Here is a 23,183-nt window from a genome sequence, read left to right on the forward strand (position 1 = left end):
CCACTTCCCATCAGCAGGCAGGTGTTCAGCCATCTCCAGGAAAGCAGGGCTCCATCATGGGCAATGGTTACTTGGGAAGACAAACGCCATCACTCTGAACACCCTCCCCCCTCCTTCCTCTTCCCCAAGCCCCTTATAAGCTGACCATGACATCATATGCTATGGAATATCCCTTTGGTCAGTTGGGGTCAGCTGTCCTGTCTGTGTCCCCTCCCAACTTCTTGTGCACCCTCAGCCATCCTGCTGGTGGGGCAGTGTGAGAAGCAGAAAAGGCCTTGACTCTATGTAAGCACTACTCAGCAACAACAAACACACCTATATAACAAAAACATCTCCATATTATCAACACTGTTTTCAGCACAAATCCAAACCATAACCCCATACTAGCTACTATGAAGAAAATTAACTCTGTCTCAGCTGAAACCAGGACAAATGTATTAGATATTCAAGTTTCAGTAATAGTTTCATTTCATAAAAATAAAAATAAAAACAACAAAAAACCAAAACAAACAAGTTTTGGAGAATTTATTTGCTTTGTTGAAAAGTACTATCAATTACAGAGACATTTAGGGTAGTTCCAGCATGTAAACCAGTAATACAAACATAGGGGTTTTTTATTAAGTGCTTTATTTATACATGAATGATTTTACCTTGATCACAGTTAGCTATTTGCAGGGAAGGGAGGAATAGTTTAAGTGTTATATTAGAGCCTATCTAGCTTGTGTTCTCTGCTTCTAAATAAGGGTAGCTTCTAAAGTACCTCTTGAGTTTCCTTGTTTCTCAGTCCTTGGAACTGTGGAGCATTCTTCCAGAGTGGTTTCTCTTTTCAGAAGTGTCAATCTAAGGCTGACTTGTTCTTCTTGAAATTTTTGCCTAGACTGAAAACCTTTCCAAGATTTAGGGTGCCAAAGATGCACTAGCTGTGTGGTGTTCCTGATGGCTAGTGATGAATCACTTGATCAGAGCCCTGTGAGAAAGGAACAGGCTGGTAAAGCTGAAACCCATCATTTTTTGAGAAAGATGTCTTTTAGGCAGCCTGGCTGCATTAATGCAAGGAGAGGACTTTTAGGAAACAGGATCAAGCTTTGAAAGCTCTCAGCTGTTTGTTGTGCCTGGTTCTCATTAAACTTTTTCAGTTTTCTTCTATACCATACAAAATATGTAATGTTCAACAGTATCATAAACCTTGTAACATTGTGTGCTGGGACTGCTGCTAGGATCACTTGAGTCTTGTGGTCCTCATTGGGATCACAGTCATGCCACTTGCTAATAAACTGACCATAGAAATATCTTGAAAAGGAGAAGCAGCCCCTCTCTATTAGGTAGCCACCAACATTCCTACGAGCTCCATTTTTGTCCAAAAGCAGAAGTGTGAACAAATCATCACTTCCTATAACTCTCAGATCCAAACTTCCTGTCAGAGCTGTGAGGGCACTATAAGGCCTTAATGGCCCTGACCATCCTCACTTGGGGCTTCCACCTTCACCCTCTGCCCATGGGCTCCATTTCAGCTCAGGCTTGTGCCTTTGGTCCCTGCCAGAGCTATGTTGTAGGAGTGCTGGTCTCCAGCTATACATCTGCCTAGACATAGATCCTATTGATATGGACCTCAACTCGTAGACTGACTTTCCAGCTTGACTTTGGTCCTGCCTTGTCAGTATGGACCTGCCTGGTGATCACTGGGCTGTCTCTGACCCTGTTTACCCTCACCAGACCTGATCGTGACCTTCAGATTGACTTCCTGGCTTGACATCAGACCTGCCTCATCACGATGACCTTGACTTGTCATCCATCTCTGCCTCTGTCCCACTCATCTTGTTTGGGGACTATAGGATTGGGCCCTGGTTGGTGAGGGTCATGTGATTCCCCTTGGATCCTGTCCCTTAGGGAGCAGCTATCTCTTACTACTCCCTGACATTTTCTGGGCCTTTGGGTATGGCATTGAAGCTCCTTCTTTCAGGATAGCTGTTCAAAACCAAAAGTGGAGACAGCAGTTCAAATTTGTCTTAGCTCCTGCAACAATGCATGTGCAGCTAGTAGGTGAGTGGTAGTCTGCCTACATGCTTTTTTGGGTTCTTTTAAGTTGGGTTTCTGTGTACCTTCTTATTCTGTCTCATTAAATTAAATAGTATAGAAAAAGCCTTTAAAATCTTTCCTAAATTTTCCTTTTCTCCCTTTTTTTTTTGGGTTAACTTTGGTAGGCAGCTAAGTCTGACACAGTCACTTGCTCCCTCCTCCCCAGTGGGATGGGGGAGAGAATTAAGGGTAAAAGTGAGAAAACTCATGGGTCAAGATATAGACAGTTTAATATGTAAAGCAAAAGCTGTGCGTATAAGCAAAGCAAAATAAGGAGTACATTCTCTACTTCCCATTAGCAGGCAGATGTTTAGATACCTCCAGGAAAGCAGGGCTTCATCATGCGTAATGATTACTTGTGAAGACATAAAATGCCATAACTCCAAACATCCTCCCTTCCTCCTTCTTTTCCACAGTTTTTATTGCTGAGCTTGATGTCATATGGTATGGAGTATCCCTTTGGTAAGTTGGGGTCAGCTGTCCCAGCTGTATCACCTCCCAACTTCTTGCCCACCCCCAGCCTACTCACTGGCAGGGCAGCGTGAGAAACAGAGAGGGCCTTGACACTATGTAAACACTGTTCAGCAATAGCTAAAACATTGGTGTGTTATCAACACTGTTTTGGTCACAAATCCAAAATATAGCACCATATAACACAAATTAACTCTATCCCAGTCCAAACCAGTACACTCTTTCAGGAACAATTTTAAAAATTAGACTGATTAGAATGAGAATAAATTAAAAAATTGCATGAACTCAGAAATAATTTAGCATTTGCAGTTAAAGTGTATTTCTTTGAATTCTGAAAACAATAATCCTGGTAAATATCTCTTACACAGATTGAATTAATAACAATAAACCAAAACTGAGTAGCTCCTAATTTTCTGGTTTTGTTCTTGACAAACCTCTCCTGACCATTTCTGGCAGCTTTCCCCCCCCCCCAATGTACAATTCATTACATAAATGAAAGCTACAGGGCCTAATAAAATACAACTGAGGATTCTGTCCATAATAAAAATTATTATTATTATTATTAGGCTATTGTTACAAGATATGTAGTATTGTAATCAAAATACTTGTTACTGAGACAAAGTGGACAACACAGGTTGGGAACTTGCATTTGATTAAAACAGTTTCTTAATTTAGTGGTATGTATGGCAGAATACTGTAACTTAAATTGACAATAGTGATAACTTTGTTTACGAGGATATGCCAAATCCTACTGTTCAGTGGTAGCCAATCTGTTTAAGAATTGAGAGTAAGGCATACTGTAGTTAGCAGTCTTGGAAAAATTATCGTAATCCTGCTGCCACTAAATACTGTGGAATTGTTACCATGGGCTTAAATGCTGTGGTGGGTTGACCTTGGCTGGTCTCCAGGTGCCCATCAAGCTGCTCTATCACTCCTCCTTCTCAACAGGACAGGCAAAGAAAATATGACAAAAAGCTCATGGGTCAAGATAAAGACAGGGAGATTACTTATTGATTAACCTCACAGGCAAAACAGACTCAACTTAGGGGAATTAATTTATTGCCAATTAAACAGAGCAAGATAATGAGAAATAAGAACAAATCTTAAAACATCTTGCTCCCAACCCTCCCTTCTTCCCTCCTCCACTTCACTCCTGACTCTTCTACCTCCTCCCACTCTGAGCAGTGCAGGGGGGTGGGGAATGGGGGTGGGGAATGGGGGTGGGGTCCCACCCATGGGATACAGTTGTTCAAGAACTGCTCTAACGTGGGTCCTTCCCATGGGCTGCAGTTATTCAGGAACAGACTACTCAAGCGTGAGTCTCCCCACAGGGTCACAGCTCCTTCCAGAAAACCTGCTTCTGCATGGACATCTCTCCACAGGCCCTGCCAGGAGCCTGCTCCAGCCCAGGCTCTCCATGGGCCGCGGCTTCCTTCAGGGCACATCCACCTCCTCTGGCATGGGGTCTTCCATGGGCTGCAAGGTGGATATCTGCTCCACTGTGGACCTTCATGGGTCGCGGAGGGACAACCTGCTTCACCATGGTCTTCTCCGCGGGCTACAGGGGAATGTCTGCTCCAGTGCCTGGAGTACCTCCTCCCTCTCCTTCTTCACTGACCTTAGTGTCTGCAGAGTTGTTTCTCTCACATATTCTCACTCTTCTCTCCCAGCTGCTGTTGTGCAGCAGTTTTTTCCCCCCCTCCTTAAATATGTTATCACATATGCTACTCTTTCATGTGGACACGAATGACACTGCAATCCAGAACCTGGGCAGAATCAAGGAACACTATAAAGCCCTGGGGGTGCAGGTGAAAAATATTGATGCCCAAGTTATCTTTTCCTCCATTCTACCAGTCGGAGGGAAGGGGGCAGCCAGAAATAGACGTATAATACATATCAACTCCTGGCTACGTAGCTGGTGCCATGACAAGGGTTTTGGCTTTTATGACAATGGGACATTCTTTGATGACTATAACCTGTTAGGGAGGGATGGGATCCATCTGTCTAGAAGAGGCAAGGGAATCTTTGACAGCAGGCTGGCCAACTGGATGAGGCGGGCTTTAAAGGATTCAGGAGGTGGGGGTCCAAAATGGCAATGCTCATGCCATTGCATACAACTGGGGAATATGCTAGGCCAACCAGAGCAGTGACAAACATTCCTTACCTGCCTCCCAAGATGAGAACCAGAAAGCCAACCACTTCAAGGGTGTGTATGGCTATGGTGGACCTTCTTATACGCCTCCAGGGAAACCTGCATGCTCAATTACCTCTCTGAAATGCCTGTAGACCAATGCACGCAGCATGGGGAATAAACAGGAAGAACTAGAGGTCTGTGTGCAGTCGCAGGGCCATGATCTCATTGCAATTACAGAGACATGGTGGGATAGCTCGCATGACTGGAATGCTGTCATGGATGGCTACATACTTTTTAGGAAAGACAGGCCAGCAAGGTGAGGTGGTGGAGTTGCTCTTTATGTGAGAGAGCAACTGGAATGTATTGAGCTCCATCTAGGGGTGGATGAAGAATGAGTTGAGAGCTACTGGGTAAGGATTAAGGGGCAGGCTAATAGGGGTGACACTGTTGTGGGTGTTTACTACAGGCCACCTGATCAGCAAGAGGAAGTCGATGAGGCCTTCTACAGACAGCTGGAAGTAGCCTCACGATCACAGGCCCTGGTCCTCATGGGGGACTTCAACCACCCTGATATTTGCTGGAAAGTCAACACATCCAGGCATAAACAGTCCGGGAGGTTCCTGCAGAGCATTAATGATAACTTTTTGACACAGGTGGTAGAGGATCCCACGAGGAGAGGGGTGCTGCTGGATCTTGTACTAACAAACAAAGAAGGACTGGTTGGGGATGTGAAGGTTGGGGGGGCAGCCTTGGCTGCAGTGACCATGAGATGGTGGAATTCAGGATCCTGCATGGAAGGAGCAGGACAGTAAGTAGGATTACAACCCTGGACTTCAGGAGAGCTAACTCTGGCCTCTGCAAAGACCTGCTTGGGAGAATCTCATGGGTTAGGGCTCTAGAAGGTAGAGGGGCCCAAGAGAGCTGGTCATTATTCAAGCACCACTTCCTCCGAGCTCAAGATCGGTGCATGCCAAATATGAAATCAAGCAAAGGAGGAAGGAGACCTGTGCAGATAAGCAAGGAGCTGATGGAAAAACTCAAAGGGAAGAAGGAAGTTTACAGTAAGTGGAAAAAGGGAATGGCCACTTGGGAGGAATGTAGGGATGCAACAAGGAAGGCTAAGGCCCACTTGGAATTAAATCTGGCAAGGGATGTCAAGGACAACAAGAAGGGGTTTTTCAAATACATCAGCAGCAAAAGGAAGACTAGGGAAAGTGCGGGCCCGCTGCTGAATGAGGTGGATGCCTTGGTGATGGAAGACAGAGAGAAGGCAGAGTTATTGAATGTCTTCTTTGCTTCAGCCTTTACTGCTAAGGTTGGCCCTCAGGAAACCCAGACCCTGGAGGTAGGAGAGAAAGTCTGGAGAAAGGAAGACCTTCCCTTGGTCGAGGATCACAGGGTTAGAGAAGACTTAGGCAAACTTGACATCCACAAATCCATGGGCCCTGATGGGATGCACCCAAAAGTGCTCAGGGAGCTGGCAGATGTTATTGCTAGGCTGCTCTCAATCATCTTTGAAAGGCCATGGAGAACAGGAGAGGTGCTTGATGACTGGAGGAAAGGCAGTGTCACTCTGGTCATGAAAAAGGACAGAAAGGAAGACCCAGGAAACCACAGGCCAGTCAGCCTCACCTCCATCCCTGGAAAGGTGAAGTGGTTTAGCCCCAGCCAGCACCCTGGCGGGATGGGGAGGAGAATGGAAAAACAAAGGCAAAGCCTCATGGGTTGGGATAAGGACAGTTTACTGGGATGGCAAGGGAGAGGGAAACAACAACAACAGTAGTGATAACAGATAGTCACAATGGGTGATAACAGAGAACAATTTACCGATCCGAGGACCTACTGACCAGCTCAGACTGTCCCAGAGCCACCCCAAGCCCGCCGCTCCCTGACTAGCCCCCTTTTATGGTGAGCATGACGTCACATGGTCTGGAATAGCCCCTGGCCAGCTTGGCTCACCTGTCCTGGCTCCTTGGGAAATTAACTCTATCCTAGCCAGAACCAGGACATTATCCACCCCTTATTCCATACCATCTACGTCATGCCCAGATTATTTTACAGATCTCATTGCCTTACTCTATGGGCTATCACTCTAAAATGTCTGTCGAGTTCATTTAGTCCATGGCTTTGGGTTCCATCTGCCATTACAGTCTCTCAGGGCAGGAGCAATGGTGCATGCAGCTGGATTGTTGCACGCTGCATCCGGAGACTTCACAGCCGATGTATCTGGTATGGTCCATGCTCACAGTCTGGGCATCAAAGATGTGATTTTCAAAGAAGTTCCTGGGCACCAGTTGCTGAAGTCAGTTCTAGTCCCATCATCGTGGCACTTTTCTCAGTTTCAAAGTCCATCCTTCATTAGTTTTGGGTGATTCTTATGGTCATACCGTTGATACAGTATATAGCTATTAACATCATACAATTTAATTTATGGGCTATTTTCACCCAAAATCAAATCCCCTTGGGGTACACACCGGACTTCCCCATCCTTTCTCATCACCCACCAAGTGCACCCTGGTCCCTGAGCAAAAGCAATCCCGCAGATGGGCTTGCCTTTGCCTGAAGCAGGGATAACCCAAACTGTCTTCCCCAACATATTTTTCATGTGCACTATGGGAACTTTATCCCCTTCTACTGGGCGTGGAAGTTTTCATTGGGCAGGGCCAGCTCGATTGGCAGATCCCCTAGTGTTAACTAACTAGGTGGCCTTTGCTAACTGTGTGTCCCAGTGTTTGAGGGTCCCACCACCCATTGCCCTCAGGGTAGTCTGTAGCAGTCCATTGTACCTTTCAATTTTCCCAGAGGCTGGTGCATGATAGGGGATGTGATACACCCACTCAATACCATGCTCTTTGGCCCAGGTGTCTATGAGGTTGTTCTGAAAATGAGTCCCGTTGTCTGACTCAATTCTCTCTGGGGTGCCATGTCACCACAGGACTTGCTTTTCAAGACCCAGAATAGTGTTCCGGGCAGTGGCATGGGGCACAGGATATGTTTCCAGCCATCCAGTGGTTGCTTCCACCATTGTAAGAACATAATGCTTGCCTTGGCGGGTTTGTGGGAGCGTGATGTAGTCAATTTGCCATGCTTCCCCATATTTATATTTCAACCATCGTCCTCCATACCACAGAGGCTTTACCCGCTCGGCTTGCTTGATTGCGGCGCACGTTTCACATTGATGGATGACCTGTGAGATAGCATCCATGCTCAAGTCCACCCCTCGATCACGAGCCCATCTACATGTCGCATCTCTTCCTTGATGGCCTGAGGTCTCATGAGCCCACCAAGCTAGAAATAATTCACCCTTACGCTGCCAGTCCAAATCCACCTGAGCCACTTCAATCTTGGCAGCCTGATCCACCTGCTGGTTGTTCTGATGTGCCTCAGTGGCCCGACTCTTGGGTACGTGGGCATCTACGTGACGTACCTTTACAACTACTTTCTCTAGCTGGGCAGCAATATCTTGCCACAATGGGGCAGCCCAGATGGGTTTGCCTCTGCGTTGCTGGTTGCTCCACTTCCACTGCTGTAACCACCCCCACAGGGCATTGGCCACCATCCATGAGTCAGTAGAGAGGTACAGCGTTGGCCGCTTTTCTCTTTCAGCAATATCTAAGGCCAGCTGGATGGCTTTCATCTCTGCAAGCTGGCTCGATTCACCTTCCCCTTCAGCAGCTTCTGCAACTCGCCGTGTAGGACTCCATACAGCGGCCTTCCACCTTTGATGCTTTCCCACGATGCGACAGGACCCATCAGTGAAGAGGGCATATGGTTTCTCATCTTCTGTTAGTTTATTATACGGTGGGGCTTCTTCAGCACGTCACCTCCTCCTCTGGCAACATTCCAAAATCTTTTGATTTCTGGCCAGTCTCTGATCACTTCCAGAATTCCTGGACGATTGGGGCTTCCTATTCTAGCCCGTTGTGTGATCAGCGCAACCCACTTCCTCCATGTAGCATCAGTTGCATGATGTGTAGAAGGAGCCCTCTCTTTGAACATCCAGCCCAGCACTGGCAGTCAGGGTGCCAAGAGGAGCTGTGCTTCAGTACCAATCACCTCTGAAGCAGATCGAACCCCTTCGTAGGCTGCCAATATCTCTTTTCCAGTTGGAGTGTAGCGGGCCTCAGATCCTCTGTATCCCCAACTCCAAAACCCCAGGGGTCAACCTCGAGTCTCCCCTGGTGCTTTCTGCCAGAGACTCCAGGCAGGGCCATTCTCCCCGGCTGCGGTGTAGAGCACATTTTTCACATCTGGTCCTGCCTGGACTGGCCCAAGGGCTAACACATGAAATATTTCCTGTTTAATTTGTTCAAAAGCTTGTCGTTGCTCAGGGCCCCATTTGAAATCGTTCTTCTTCCGGGTTACATGGTAGAGAGGGCTTACTATCAAACTGTAATTTGGAATGTGCATTTGCCAGAAACCCACAACACCTAAGAAAGCCTGTGTTTCCTTTTTGTTGGTTAGTGGAGACACGGCTGCTGTTTTGTTGATCACATCCATTGGGATCTGATGCCGCCCATCATGCCACCTTATTCCTGTAAACTGGATTTCCTGCGCAGACCCCTTCACCTTACTTTGTTTTATGGCAAAGCCAGCCTGCAGTAGGATTTGGATTATTTTCTTCCCTTTCTCAGAAACTTCCTCTGCTGAGTTGCCCCATACAATGATGTCATCAATGTATTGCAGGTGCTCTGGGGCTTCACCCTTTTCCAGTGCAGTCTGGATCAGGCCATGGCAAATGGTGGGGCTGTGTTTCCACCCCTGGGGCAGTTGATTCCAGGTGTACTGGACACCCCTCCAAGTGAAGGCAAACTCTGGCCTGCACTCTGCTGCCAAAGGGATGGAGAAAAATGCATTAGCTATATCACTTGTGGCATACCACTTGGCTGCCTTTGACTCCAGTTCATATTGAAGTTCCAGCATGTCTGGCACAGCAGCACTCATGGGCAGTGTGACTTCAGGCCACGATAGTCTACTGTCAACCTCCACTCTCCATTGGCCTTCTGCACTGGCCATATGGGACTGTTAAAGGGTGAGTGGGTTCTGCTGATCACTCCCTGACTCTCCAGTTGATGAATTAGCTTATGGATGGGAACCAGGGAGTCTCGGTTGGTGTGGTATTGCCACCAGTGCATGGTTGTAGTAGCAATTGGCACCTGTTGCTCTTCAACCCTCAGCAACCCCACAACAGAAGGGTCCTCCGAGAGACCAGGCAAAGTAGACAATGGTTCAATTTCCTCTGCTTCCAAGGCAGCTATTCCAAAAGCCCACCGGTAGCCTTTTGGGTCTTTGAAATACCCTCTCTGGAGATAGTCTATGCCCAGGATGCATGGAGCCTCTGGCCCAGTCACAATGGGGTGCTTTTGCCACTCATTCCCAGTCAGACTCACTTCAGCCTCCAGCAGAGTCAACTGTTGGGATCCTCCTGTCACTCCAGAAATAGAGATGGGTTCCACCCCTTCATAGTTCGATGGCATTAGGGTACACTGTGCACCAGTGTCCACTAGGGCCTTGTACTCTTGTGGGTCCAATGCGCCAGGCGATCGGACCCACACAGTCCAATAAACCCGGTTGTCCCTCTCATCCACCTGGCTGGAGGCAGGGCCCTTCTAATCCTGCTCATCATATTCACTACTCACTTCTTGCAAAAAGGACTTAGAAGTCCCTTCAAGAGGATCATAAGTGCGATCAGGCCTTTCACTTGGTCTGGGGGGCTGCCCAGTGGAAACTGGAGCAGCATTCTTTCTGGAAGCGTCCCTTTTTACAACTGTCTTGCCTTGTAGCTCATGTACTCGTGCCCATAGGGTTGAGGTAGGCTCCCCATCCCATTTCCTCATGTCTTCTCCGTGGTCACGCAGGAAAAACCACAGGATACCTCGTGGTGTGTATGCTCTATATCCCCTCTCTGGAGCAGAGGAATGCTTACTCCTAACAGCTGAAATACGGGTCTGTGCAAGTGGGGAGTACGATATATCCTCCTTGAGCTGCCGGACCTCCCGGGACAGTTTCTCCACAGCCGAGACGAGGGAGGAAGAAAGGCTTTCTTCATATTGCCAGAGTTGGCCAGCCACTTCGTCCACTGTGGGTGCCTCTTCACTTTTCCAGTCGATTACTGCCAGTGAGTTGGCATACGATGATGGTGCACTTCGTACAAATTTTCGCCACATGGGTCGGGTACATTGGACTTCATTGGGGTCTGTGGGCAACTGTGCATTGTCCGGATCATAATAAACCATCTCCCGCACAGCTAATTCCCTCAGATACTGGATACCTCTCTCCATAGTGGTCCACTTGCCTGGCCGACATATGACATCTTCGCTGAAAGGATACCTTTCCCTCACGCTTGACAGGAGTCGCCTCCAGAGGCTGAGGGCCTGTGCCTTCTTCCCAATTGCCTTGTCAATACCCCCTTCCCTAGACAGGGATCCTAGCTGCTTGGCCTCCCTGCCCTCCAGTTCCAGGCTACTGGCCCCATTATCCCAGCATCAGAGCAGCCAGGTAATAATGTGCTCCCCTGGAAGGTGGCTGAAATCTTTCCGCATATCTCGCGGCTCCCTCAGGGAGAGGGATCGAGTGATCACTTCTGGTTCTGGCTCTTCTTCTTGTTCTCGTGATGGTCCCAGTTCATCGTCATCCTTCACTGAGCGAACTGATTTCTTTGTCTATTTCTTTTTGTGTATAGGGGCAACTGATACTGGTATGGGTTGATCTTTTGGCTCGGCTACAGTGCCTGTTGCGGGAGCTTGGGTAGCTGCAGTGCCTGTGGGTCCGCTCTCTCTCTCTCTGGATGGTGCTGTCTAATATCAAGCAGTGTTTGATAGATCGTGGCCAGGGCCCAGCACAGCACAGCAAGTTGTGTCTCCTTGGAATAGCCACAGCATTTTCCTTTCAAATATTCTACCATTTTATCAGGGTCTTGCAATTGTTCAGGAGTGAAGCTCCAAACCATTGGGGGTGAGAATGTCTCTAGATGCCCGCCCATACTCTCCCACATGCCATGGCAGCCCTGACCCTTCAGCCTTGGGGAAGATCCCAGGGTGGTACTCTTGAAACAATTTTTGCTAACCCTGAACAGGAGTGGGAAAACATTCAGGAGACCTAGCAATGGGAATATACTGGCCTGAACATTCCAAGGGTATTCAACATTCTCAAAAATTGTTGTAACCAACCAAAAGGGAAAAGGGGAGGTGAAAGAGTGGGAGAAGGTGAGAAGGTGAGAAGGTGAGAAGGTGAGAAGGTGAGAAGGTATCCCCCCCCCCCCCCCCCCCCCCCCGTCTTCCCCATAGTTTGGGTACAATCATTAATCAATTCTGAAAGATGTTGACTGAGGTACAGGCATGGCAGAAAGGCTACATACAAGTACCAGCTCAAACTCATGACTGTCAATGATATCTTATCATAAGTCGTTATCACACAATACAACAATATGATAATACAAACCCCTCTCCCAGAGGTGATAAACAGCACCACAGGGATTACATAGAGTAAACACAGGTTTACAGAACAGAGCCATGTGACCAAACAGAACATCATTATGACCAGCGACTGTTTCAACAACATTCTAAATGCTTATAAGAATTTTAACACACTTGGGTCAGACTTGTCGTTGTCACAACCCCTCCAGCCCCACGTTGGGTGCCAAAAAGGACTGACTTGGTTTAGCCCCAGCCAGCAGCTGAGCACCAAGCAGCCGCTCGCTCACCCCTCCCCCAGTGGGATGGAGAGGAGAATGGAAAAACAAAGGCAAAGCCTTGAGGGTTGGGATAAGGACAGTTTACTGGGATAGCAAGGGAGAGGGAAAACAATCAACAACAGTACTGATAACAGATATTCACCATGGGTGATAACCAAAAGCCATTTATCAATCCAACGACCTACTGACCAGCTCAGATTGTCCCAGAGCCACAGGAGCCTGCCCCTCCCCAACTAGCCCCCTTTTATGGTGAGCATGACTCACATGGTATGGAATGCCCCCCACCCCCCCCCACCCCCAGGCTCACCTGTCCTGGCTCCTTGGGAAAATTAACTCTATCCTAGCCAGAACCAGGATAAAAGGTGGTGGAACAGCTCATTCTGGGGATTATAGATAAGCACATTTTAAGCATGTGGAGGAAAAAAAGGTTACTGGGAGTAGTCAACATGGATTCACCAAGGGGAAATCATGCCTGAACAATCTGACAGACTTCTATGATGGCATGACTGAATGGATGGATGAAGGGAGAGCAGTGGATGTTGCCTACCTTGACTTCAGTAAGGCTTTTGACACTGTCTCTCATAACATACTCCTTAGCAAGCTTAGGAAGTGTGGGCTAGGTGAGTGGACAGTGAGGTGGGTTGAGAACTGGCGGAATGGCAGAGCCCAGAGGGTTGTGATAAGCAGCACAGAGTCTAGTTCGAGGCTGCTATCTAGTGGTGTGCCCCAAGGGTCAGTGCTTGGTCTGGTCTCATTCAACATATTCACCAATGACCTGGACGAGGGGACAGAGTGTACCCTCAGCAAATTCGCTGATGATACTAAACTGGGAGGAGTGACCGACATACCAGAAGGCTGTACTGCCATTCAGCAAGATCTGGACAGGCTAGAGAGTTGGGCTGAAAGGAACCATATGAAATCCAACAAGGGCAAGTGTAGGGTCCTGCACCTAGGGAAGAACAACCCCAGGCACCAGTACAGGTTAGGAGTTGACCTGCTGGGAAGCAGCTCTGCAGAGAAGGACCTGGGAGTCCTGGTGGACAACAAGCTCTCCATGAGCCAGCAGTGTGCCCTTGTGGCCAAGAAGGCCAGTGGTATCCTGGGGTGCAGTCAGAAGAGTGTGGCCAGCAGGTGGAGGGAGGTTATCCTCCCCCTCTACTCTGCCCTGGTGAGGCCACATCTGGAATATTGTATCCAGTTCTGGGCTCCCCAGTTCAAGAAAGACAGGGAACTACTGGAGAGAGTCCAGCAGAGGGCTATAAAGATGATTAGGGGACTGGAGCATCTCTCTTATGAGGAAAGGCTGAGAGAACTGGATCTGTTTAGCCTGGAGAAGAGAAGACTGAGAGGGGATCTTCTCAATGCTTATAAATATCTAAAGGGCAGGTGTCCAGAGGATGGGCCCAGATTCTTCTCAATGGCGCCAAGTGACAGGACAAGGAGCAACGGCCACAAACTGGAACACAGGAAGGTCCATCTCAACAATGAGGAAAAACTTCTTCACTGTGAGGGTGACTGAGCACTGGAACAGGTTGCCCAGAGAGGTTGTAGAATCTCCTTCTCTGGAGATATTCAAAACCCGCCTGGATACGATCCTATGCAACCTGCTCTAGGTGAACCTGCTTTAGCGGGGGATTGGACTAGATGATTTCCCTTCCAACCCCTACCATTCTGTGATTCTGTGATATATATGTTAATGGATTGAGAGCAGCCCTGAGGAGAAGGACTTGGGGGTGTTGGTTTATGAAAAGCTCAACATGAGCCGGCAGCGTGCGCTTGCAGCCCAGAAAGCCAACCATATCCTGGGCTGCATCAAAAGAGGCATGATCAGCAGCTCAAGGGAGGTGATTCTCCCACTCTGCTCTCATGAGACTCCATCTGGAGCACTGTGTTCAGCTCTGGAGCCCCCAACATGAGAAGGACTTGGAGTTGTTGGAGAGAGTCCAGAGGAGGGCCACGAAGATGATCAAAGGGCTGGAACACCTCTCCTATGAGGACAGGCTGAGAGAGTTGGGGTTGTTCAGCCTGGAGAAGAGAAGGCTCCGGGGAGACCTTATAGCAGCCTTCCACTACCTGAAGGGGGCCTACAAGAAATCTGGAGAGGTACTGTTTACAAGGGCAAGTAGTGATAGGATGATGGGTAATGGTTTTAATCTAAAAGATGGTCGATTTAGATTAGATGTTAGGAAGAATTTTTTCACTGTGAGGGTGGTGAGGCACTGGAACAGGTTGCCCAGAGAGGTTGTGGATGCCCCCTCCCTGGAAGTGTTTAAGACCAGGTTGGATGGGGCTTTGGGCAACCTGGTCTAGTGGAGGGTGTCCCTGCCCGCAGCAGGGGGGTTAGAACTAGATGATCCTTGAGGTCCCTTCCAATCCAAACCATTCTGTGATTCTGTGATCACAGAGGTGCTACTACTGTCACTGACTGGCTCAGCCTTGGCCAGCAGTGGGTCTGTCTTGGAGCCACCTGAAACTGGCTCTGGCAGACATGACGGCAGCTTCTGGTGTCTTGTAACGGAAGCCACCCCTATAGCCTCCACCATGCTCAGGTACTGAAAATTTTGCCACGAAATCCCAACAGAAATCCTAGGGGGACTGGATTACAACTCTGTCTTCAGCCCTTATGAATAAAAGGCGATGTGCCTTTTGCTTATTTATGTACTCTTTTTTATAGTACCGCATTTAGAAATCTATTAATATTTAATTTAACCTCAGGATTAATTCAGCCTCGAGCTGACTGACACAGGTAACTCACGAGACAAATGAGACATGACCCTTGTCTCTGCTAGGGGCAGAATGAAGAACCTTCCCCTAAATTGCATACGTAACAGATGTGATGCTCTAGAGTTGAAGAATGAGGAGCGGACAGGATCCATTAAAAGTTGACCATGCAAAGTTGATCCAACCATCCACCTGCATTAGAACCAGTGCCACCAGAAAAGCACATAAAGTACTAGTAAATGGAGGCTCCTTACTGAGAGGCACCAAAGCACCCATTTGCCATCCAGACAATTTCTCTAGAGAAGTTTGCTGCCTACCAGGAGCTCACATTCGTGACATCACTGAGAGGGTACTGAGCCTGGTGAACCCTACAGATTATCATCCATTCCTACTATTCCACATAGGGTCTAATGTGATGAGGAAACTTAGAACCATCAAAAGAGATTATGTGTCCCTCAGAGCAATGTTAAAAGGATCTGGAGCACTGATGGTGTTCTCTATCCTCCCAGAGGAAGGGGTTCAGGAAGGAGGAAATTAATTGAACAGGTGAATGCCTGGATGCGTAGCTGGTGCCATACTCAAGACTTCTATGATCATGGATCTACCTTTGAGAAGCTGGGTCTGTTGGGAGCTAATGGGATTCACCTGACCAAGTGGGGCAAAAGAGTCTTCACCAACAAGCTGGCCAGACTTATAAGGAGAGCTTTAAACTAGATTTAGTGGAGGAAGGGGGTGGAGTTTTGATAACCAGACAGAAGCTGCTGATGTATTAGGAACTAATAAGGAAAGGCTAAGGTCAAGCCAGGAAATCAGTTTATGGGTCAGGGTCCAGATCAACAGGGTCCATGGCCAGGCATGGCTGTGACAGAGCTGGCAGCAGACACACCTATAACATAGCTCAGGCAGGGACTGAAGGATCAGGAGTGAGCTGAAATGGGGCTGCTGGGCCCATGGGCAGAGGGTATGGGTAGACATCCTAGGTAAGGCTGGTCAGGGCCATTAAGGCCTTTTAGTGCACTGAAGGGCTCTGACAGCAGTCTCACCAACAGGGAGCAGTCTGACCAAGTGGGGCAAGGGAGTCTTCACCAGACTTATAAGGAGGGCTTTAAACTAGATTTAGTGGGGAAAGGGGGTGGAGTTTTGTCCTGTCCCACTCAGGGGGTGAGGTTAACTTTTTAATTCTCTGCGTGGTAATGAGAAGTAACGACAATTACTTCAGAGGTTCAAACCAACTCTAAATTTACTTAAAATTCAGTGGAACTATAAAAGATAGAGGTTTGGCAAAGGTCATAACAATGCTCAAAATTTAGCAGAACTATGAAAGGTAAGCGTTTAGCAAAACGTGTGACAATATTACCCTAATGTGCCGAAAATTAAGTTACAAAGAGAGTGATAGAGAGGAAAAGAAAGAGAGAAAGGAGAGAGAGAGAGAGAGAGAGAAAGATATCACCACCCTTGGATCCAGCGATGTTCTCTGCTCATAGTTGTAGTCTTCAGGTGGTGGGCGCGCACCGAAAACTTATGTTTCCACTTTTTATAACCCGATGTGCCTGCCCCATAGGCGGGGGTCTGTCATCACTGAGCAGGCGCAGTATGTGCTCAGGAATGTTCAGAAACATTCTAGAAATGAGTCGGTGGGTTGTGGGGGTCCAGGGGTCTCACTGTCCCCTCCCTTCAGGGCTGACCAAGCGAGTGGTGATCTGTCACAGGCACATGGTGCACAGGGCACAGATGGTCATTGTTTACGTGTTTCAGGAATAGAGGAGTGGTCTCACAAGATGTTATCCTGCCTCCGCAGGCTCCGTCCTTGTTCAACACTCCCTGGTCATCATCAGCCCATCCCCGTCCATGTCAAGACGGGTGTTTGCGACATTCACTTGTTATCAGAGCCTCACAAGTTTTGATCACCAGACAGGAGTCAATAGGGAAGCACCTGTGAAAAGCCTCAAAGGAATTAGAGTGTGTTCCTCTAAAAAGGTAACAAGGTAGGTAGCCTAGCTGAAGTGCCTCTATACTAATGTATGCAGCATGGGTAACAAAGGAGGAGCTGGAAGCCGCTGTGTAGCTAGAAAGCTATGATGTGATAGCTATTTCTGAAGTGTGATGGGGTGAATCACGTGACTGGAGTGCTGAAATTGATAGCTATAGGCTGTTCAGAAGGGACAGGCAAGGAAGGAGGGATGGGGGGTTGCCTTCTGTAAAAAAAAAATAAAAATATTAGGGGCCAAGCCAAAAGAGGAAACATTGTGGCTAGTGTTTACTATAGGCTGCCTGATCAAGGGGAGCCTGTTGATGAAGCATTCTTACTTCAACTGCAGGAAGCATCACACTTGCAGGCTTTGATCCTGCTGGGGGAATTCAATCACCCTGACATTTGCTGGAAAAGCAGCACAGCAAGGTGTAAGCAGTCCAGGAGACTCTTGGTGTGCATTGAGAATAATTTCTTAATCCAAATGAGAGACAGCCTGACCAGAGAAGAAGGGTTAATGGACCTCTTGCTCACCAGCACAGATGAAGTAATTAGAGAGGTCAAGATTGGTGGCAGCCTGGGCTGCAGTGATCATGCCCTAGTGGAGGGAAGCTTGAGGGACCATGAATTTTAGGAAAGCAAACTTTCAGTTGTTTAAGGAACTAGTGGATGAGACCCCCCCCTTGGGAAACTGCCCTCAGGGACAAAGGAGCAGAAGAGAGCTGGCAGCTCTTTAAGGACACCTTTCTTAGAACACAAGAGTTCTTGATTCCCATGTGTAAAAATCAAGTGAGGAAGGCAGGAGTCTGGCATGGCTGAGTAAGGACCTCCTGGTCAAACTAGAGTGTAAGAAGGAAATGTACAGGCAGTGGAACCAGGGACATGTATCCTGGGAAGACTACAGGGACACTGCCTGGTTGTGTAGACATGGGACCAGGAAAGCTAAGGCACAGCTGGAGCTGAATTCGATGATGGATGCAAAGAATAATAAGGAGGGCTTCTACAGGTACGTTGGCCAGAAAAGATTAAAGAAAATGTACACACCCTGATAAATAAGACAGGTGAGCTGGCGACAACTGACATGGAGAAGGCTGAGGTACTCAACACTTCTTTTGCCTCAGTTTTCAATGGCAATATCTCTTCCCACATCTCTCAGGCCCCTGAACCTCAAGGTAGGGACTGAGGGAATTAAGTCCCTCCCATTGTACATGAAGATCAGGTTTGAGACCACCTGTGGAACCTGAACATGCATAAGTCCATGGCACCCGACGAGAATTATCCCAGGGTCATGAGGGAACTGGCTGATGTATTTGCCAAGCCACTTTCCATCATATTTGAAAAGTCATGGCAGTCAGATGAGGTCCACAGTGACTGGAAAAAGGAAAACATTGCACCCATTTTTAAAAAGGGTAAAAAGGAGGACCCTGCGAACTACATACCAGTCAACCTCACCTCCATGCCCGGTAAGATCATGGAGCATATCCTCCTGGAAGACACGTCGAACCATATGAAAGACAGGGAGGTGGTTAGAGACAGCCAACATGGCTTCAGCAAGGGCAAATCATGCCTGACTAATCTGGTGGCCTTCTATGCTGGAGTGACTACATCAGTGGACAAGCGAAGAGCTATGGATGTCATATACCTGGACTTCTATAAGGCCTTTGACATGGTCTCCCACAACATCCTTCTCTCTAAATTGATCTGATGGATGGACCATTCGTTGGTGTCGTGGTTTAGGCCCAGCTGGCAGCAAGGTACCATGCGGCCGCTTGCTCACCCCTCCCCCAGCCTGATGGGGAGGGGAAGTATAACAAAAGGCTTGGGTCGAGATAAGGACAGGGAGAGATCACTCACTAATTATCACGAGCAAAACAGACCGAACTTAGAGAGGGAATTAATCTAATTTATTACTAAACAGAACAGAGTAGAGCAATGAGAAAATAACATCAACTCTTAAAACACCTCCCCCCACCCCTCCCATCTTCCCGGGCTCAACTTCACTCCGGGCTTCAACCCCCTCCCCCCTCAGCGGCACGGGGGGGGGGGCGGGGAATGGGGGTTGCGGTCAGTTCAGCACACGTTGTTTCTGCTGCTTCTTCATCCTCAGGGGGAGGACTCCTCTCATCATTCCCCTGCTCCAACATGGAGTCCCTCTCACGGGCTACAGTCCTTCACAAACTGCTCCAGCGTGGTCTCTTCCATGGGGTGCAGACCTTCAGGAGCAGACTGCTCCAGTGTGGGTCCCCCACAGGGTCACAAGTCCTGCTGTAACCGTAGGATAGGGGCCGTGAAACAGAAACGATAGAATCAGGTTGAGATAATTAGTTTGTAACCAAGGTAATAGGTAATGAAGCTAACTGACCATGGCAAGGTACAATGCTGCTATGTTCCTTGTACAGTCCCTACCCAACCGGACAATAGGCCCGGAGATATTAATCTTATGAAGTAAGTTGTAATGGACAAGTGTATCCACAGCAAGGATACTGCGCATGCCTGCAAGAAGAGGGTCATCCAGCGAACACGGGTGCAAGACCACTGATGACCACCAGAGACCCTTGAGGACCACCGACTCAAATCACTGAGCATGCGTGACGGGGAGGAGAATATGGAAATGGATTCTAAGAAATGATTATCATAGGACTGCCTTTTCTGAGAAAGATGATGAATATGTATGTTTTGATCCTACATAACCTGTGTGTTGGTGATCACCTGGCATGCACGTTGGGTGGAGCTATCCCCCGTGCATCCAGCGCTGCAATAAAGAATGCCTGCCTTTTAACACTACATTGGTGTTACGAGGTTTAGTCCCGGATTTCGGTGACTCTGCCAGCAAACCTGCCCTGGCGTGGGCTCCTCTCTCCACGGGTCTACCAGTCTGGCCAGGGACTTGCTCCAGCCTGGGCTTCCCATGGGGCCACAGCCTCCTTCAGGTGCCTCCACCTGCTCTGGCGTGGGGTCCTCCACGGGCTGCAGGTGGAATCTCTACACCCCCTCATCCTTCCTCCATGGGCTGCTGCAGGGGGACAGCCTGCTTCACCATGGTCTTCACCACGGGCTGCAGGGGGATCTCTGCTCCGGCGCCTGGAGCACCTCCTCCCCCTCCTTCTGCACTGACCTTGGTGTCTGCAGAGTTTCTTACATCTTCTCACTCCTCTCTCCGGCTGCAAAAACTTCTCCCAACTGTTTTTTTTTTTCCCTTCTTAAATATGTTATCACAGAGGCGCTGATTGGCTTGGCCTTGGCCAGGGGCGGGCCCATCTTGGACCTGGCTGGCACTGGCTCTGTCAGACACAGTGGAAGCTTCTAGAAGCTCCTCACAGGAGCCACCCCTATAGCCCCCACCCGCTACCAAAACCTTGCCACGCAAACCCAACACAGTTGGATAAGGAATTGGTTGGATGGTTGCATCCAGAGGGTAGTGGTCAGTGGCTCAATGTCCAAGTAGAAAGAAGTAACAGGTGGTGTCCCTCAAGGGTCCATACTGGTACAAATACTGTTTAATATCTTCATCAATGCCATAGACAGTGGGATTGAACAATTTAGCATGATTTAGTGCACCCTCAGCAAATTTGCAGATGACACCAAGCTGAGTGGGGCAGTTGATTCCCTAGAGGGAAGGGATGCCATCCAGAGGGACCTTGACAGACTTGAGGAGTGGGCCCATGTGAACCTCATGAAGTTCAACAAGTACAAGGTCCTGCACCTGCATTGGGGCAATCCCCAATATCAGTACAGACTGGGGGATGAATGGATTGAGAGCAGCCCTGCAGAGAAGAACTTGGGGATATACTGGTGGATAAAAAATGTGGGCATGAGCTGGTATTGTGCACTTGCAGCCCAGAAAGCCAATTGTATCCTGGGACGCTGTCATAGTTTAGCCCTGGCTGGCAACTAAGCACCATGCAGCTGCTCGCTCACTGTCCCCCGCCCTCCTGTGGTGGGACGGGGGAGAGAATCAGAAGAGTGAAACTGAGAGAACTTGTGGGTTGAGATAAAAAAAGTTTAATAGGACAAACACAAAAAGGAAAATAATAATAATATCCAAAAGAGTGATGAACAGCACAATTTCTCACAACCTGAAGTCAATGCTACACAAGACCCCCAGCTGCCCAGCCTCCCACAGCCCACACGCGCAAGCAAAACAAGACAAGGAATTCATTCACCACTTCCCATGGGCAGGCAGGTGTTCAGCCATCTCCAGGAAAGCAGGGCTCCATCACGTGTAATGGTTACTTGGGAAGACAAATGCCATCACTCCAAACACCTCTGCACAAGACCCCGAGCTGCTACACAAGGCCCCCAGCTGACACATCTCTCAGCTTGCCCCCGAGTTATAAATGGAATATGATGTTGTATGGTATGAAATATCCCTTTGGACAGTTCGGGACAGCTGTCCTGTCTGTATCCCCTCCCAGCTTCTTGGGCACCCCTCGCCTTCTCGTTGGCAGGGCAGTATGAGAAGCTGAAAAGTCCTTGACTACTTGGCAACTAAAAACATCAGTGTGTTATCAACATTATTCTCATCCTAAATCCAAAACACAGCAATACACCAACTGCCAGAAATAAAATTAACTCTATCCCTGCCAAAACCAGGACAGCTGCATCAAAAGAAGCATGCCCAGCAGGTCAAGGAAGGTAATTCTCCCCCTCTACTCCGCCCTCATGAGACCCCACCTGGAGTACTGCATCCAGCTCTGAGGTCCCCAGTACAAGACAGACATGAACCTGTTAGAGCAGGTCCAGAGGAAGCAACAAAAATGATCAGAGGGCTGGAATACCTCTCCTATGAGGAAAGGCTGAGACAGTTGGGATTGTTCAGCCTGGAGAAGAGAAGGCTCCGGGGAGGCCTTATTGCAGCCTTTCAATAAAGGGAGTTTATAAAAAAGATGGAGAGAGACTTTTTACCAAGGTCTGTACTGACAGGACAAGGGGCAACTGTGTTAAACTGAAAGAGGGTAGATTTAGACTGGACCTAAGGAAGAAATTTTTTACAATGAGAGTGGCGAGACAATGGAACAGGTTGCCTAGAGAAGTTGTGGATGCTCCATTATTGGAAGTGTTCAAGGTCAGGTTGGATGGGTTTTTGAGCAACCTGATCTAGTGAAAGATTACCCAGCCCCTCTGCAGGGGAGTTGGACTAGATGATCTTTAAAGGTACTTTCCAACCCAAACCATTCTATGATTCTAATTTGTAACACTAGGCTCTGTATGTAGATGATGGTTGTTTTTTGTGTTTGTATGTTTTTAAAGGTAAGATTAGAGGTTTTGGAATGTATAACATTTATTTATGTGCTGGACATGTTTGCATGCAAAAAGATGTTTATCATTATATAAGATGTGTGACCAGCAGGTCGAGGGAGGTGATCCTGCCCCTCTACTCTGCTCTGGTGAGACCCCACCTGGAGTTCTGCATCCAGCTCTGGGGGCCCCAGTACAGGAGAGACATGGAGCTGTTGGAGCGAGTCCAGAGGAGGGCCACGAAGCTGATCAGAGGGCTGGAGCACCTCTCCTATGAGGACAGGCTGAGAGAGTTGGGATTGTTCAGCCTGGAGAAAAGAAGGCTCCGGGGAGATCTAATTGCGGCTTACCAGTACCTGAAGGGGGCCTCCAGGAAAGCTGGAGAGGGACTGTTTATGAGGGAGTGTAGTGACAGGACAAGGGGTAATGGGTTTAAGCTGAAGGAGGGTCGATTTAGATTAGATGTTAGAAAGAAATTCTTTACTGTGAGGGTGGTGAGGCACTGGAACAGGTTGCCCAGAGAGGTTGTGGAGGCCCCCTCCCTGGAAGTGTTTAAGGCCAGGGTGGATGAGACTTTGGGCAACGTGGTCTAGTGGAAGGTGTTCCTGCCCAATGCAAGGGGTGTTGGAACTAGATGATCTTTGAGGTCCCTTCCAACCCAAACCATTCTACGATTTTATGATTATTTAAAAACTGAAGTGTGTAATTTTGTATGTTTTAAACTAAACCAATCTTCTTCTAGAACTTAGGTGGAAAAGGAAAGTATATAGACATTGGAAGCAAGGACCGGCGACACGGGAGGACTACAGAGATGCTATTTGCCACTGTAGGGAGAAAATTTGTGTGGCCAAAGCTTGATTAGAGATCAAGCTGGCCAGGAC

This window comes from Balearica regulorum, chromosome W (assembly GCF_011004875.1).
Source record: "Balearica regulorum gibbericeps isolate bBalReg1 chromosome W, bBalReg1.pri, whole genome shotgun sequence".
Classification (NCBI taxonomy): Eukaryota; Metazoa; Chordata; class Aves; order Gruiformes; family Gruidae; genus Balearica; species Balearica regulorum.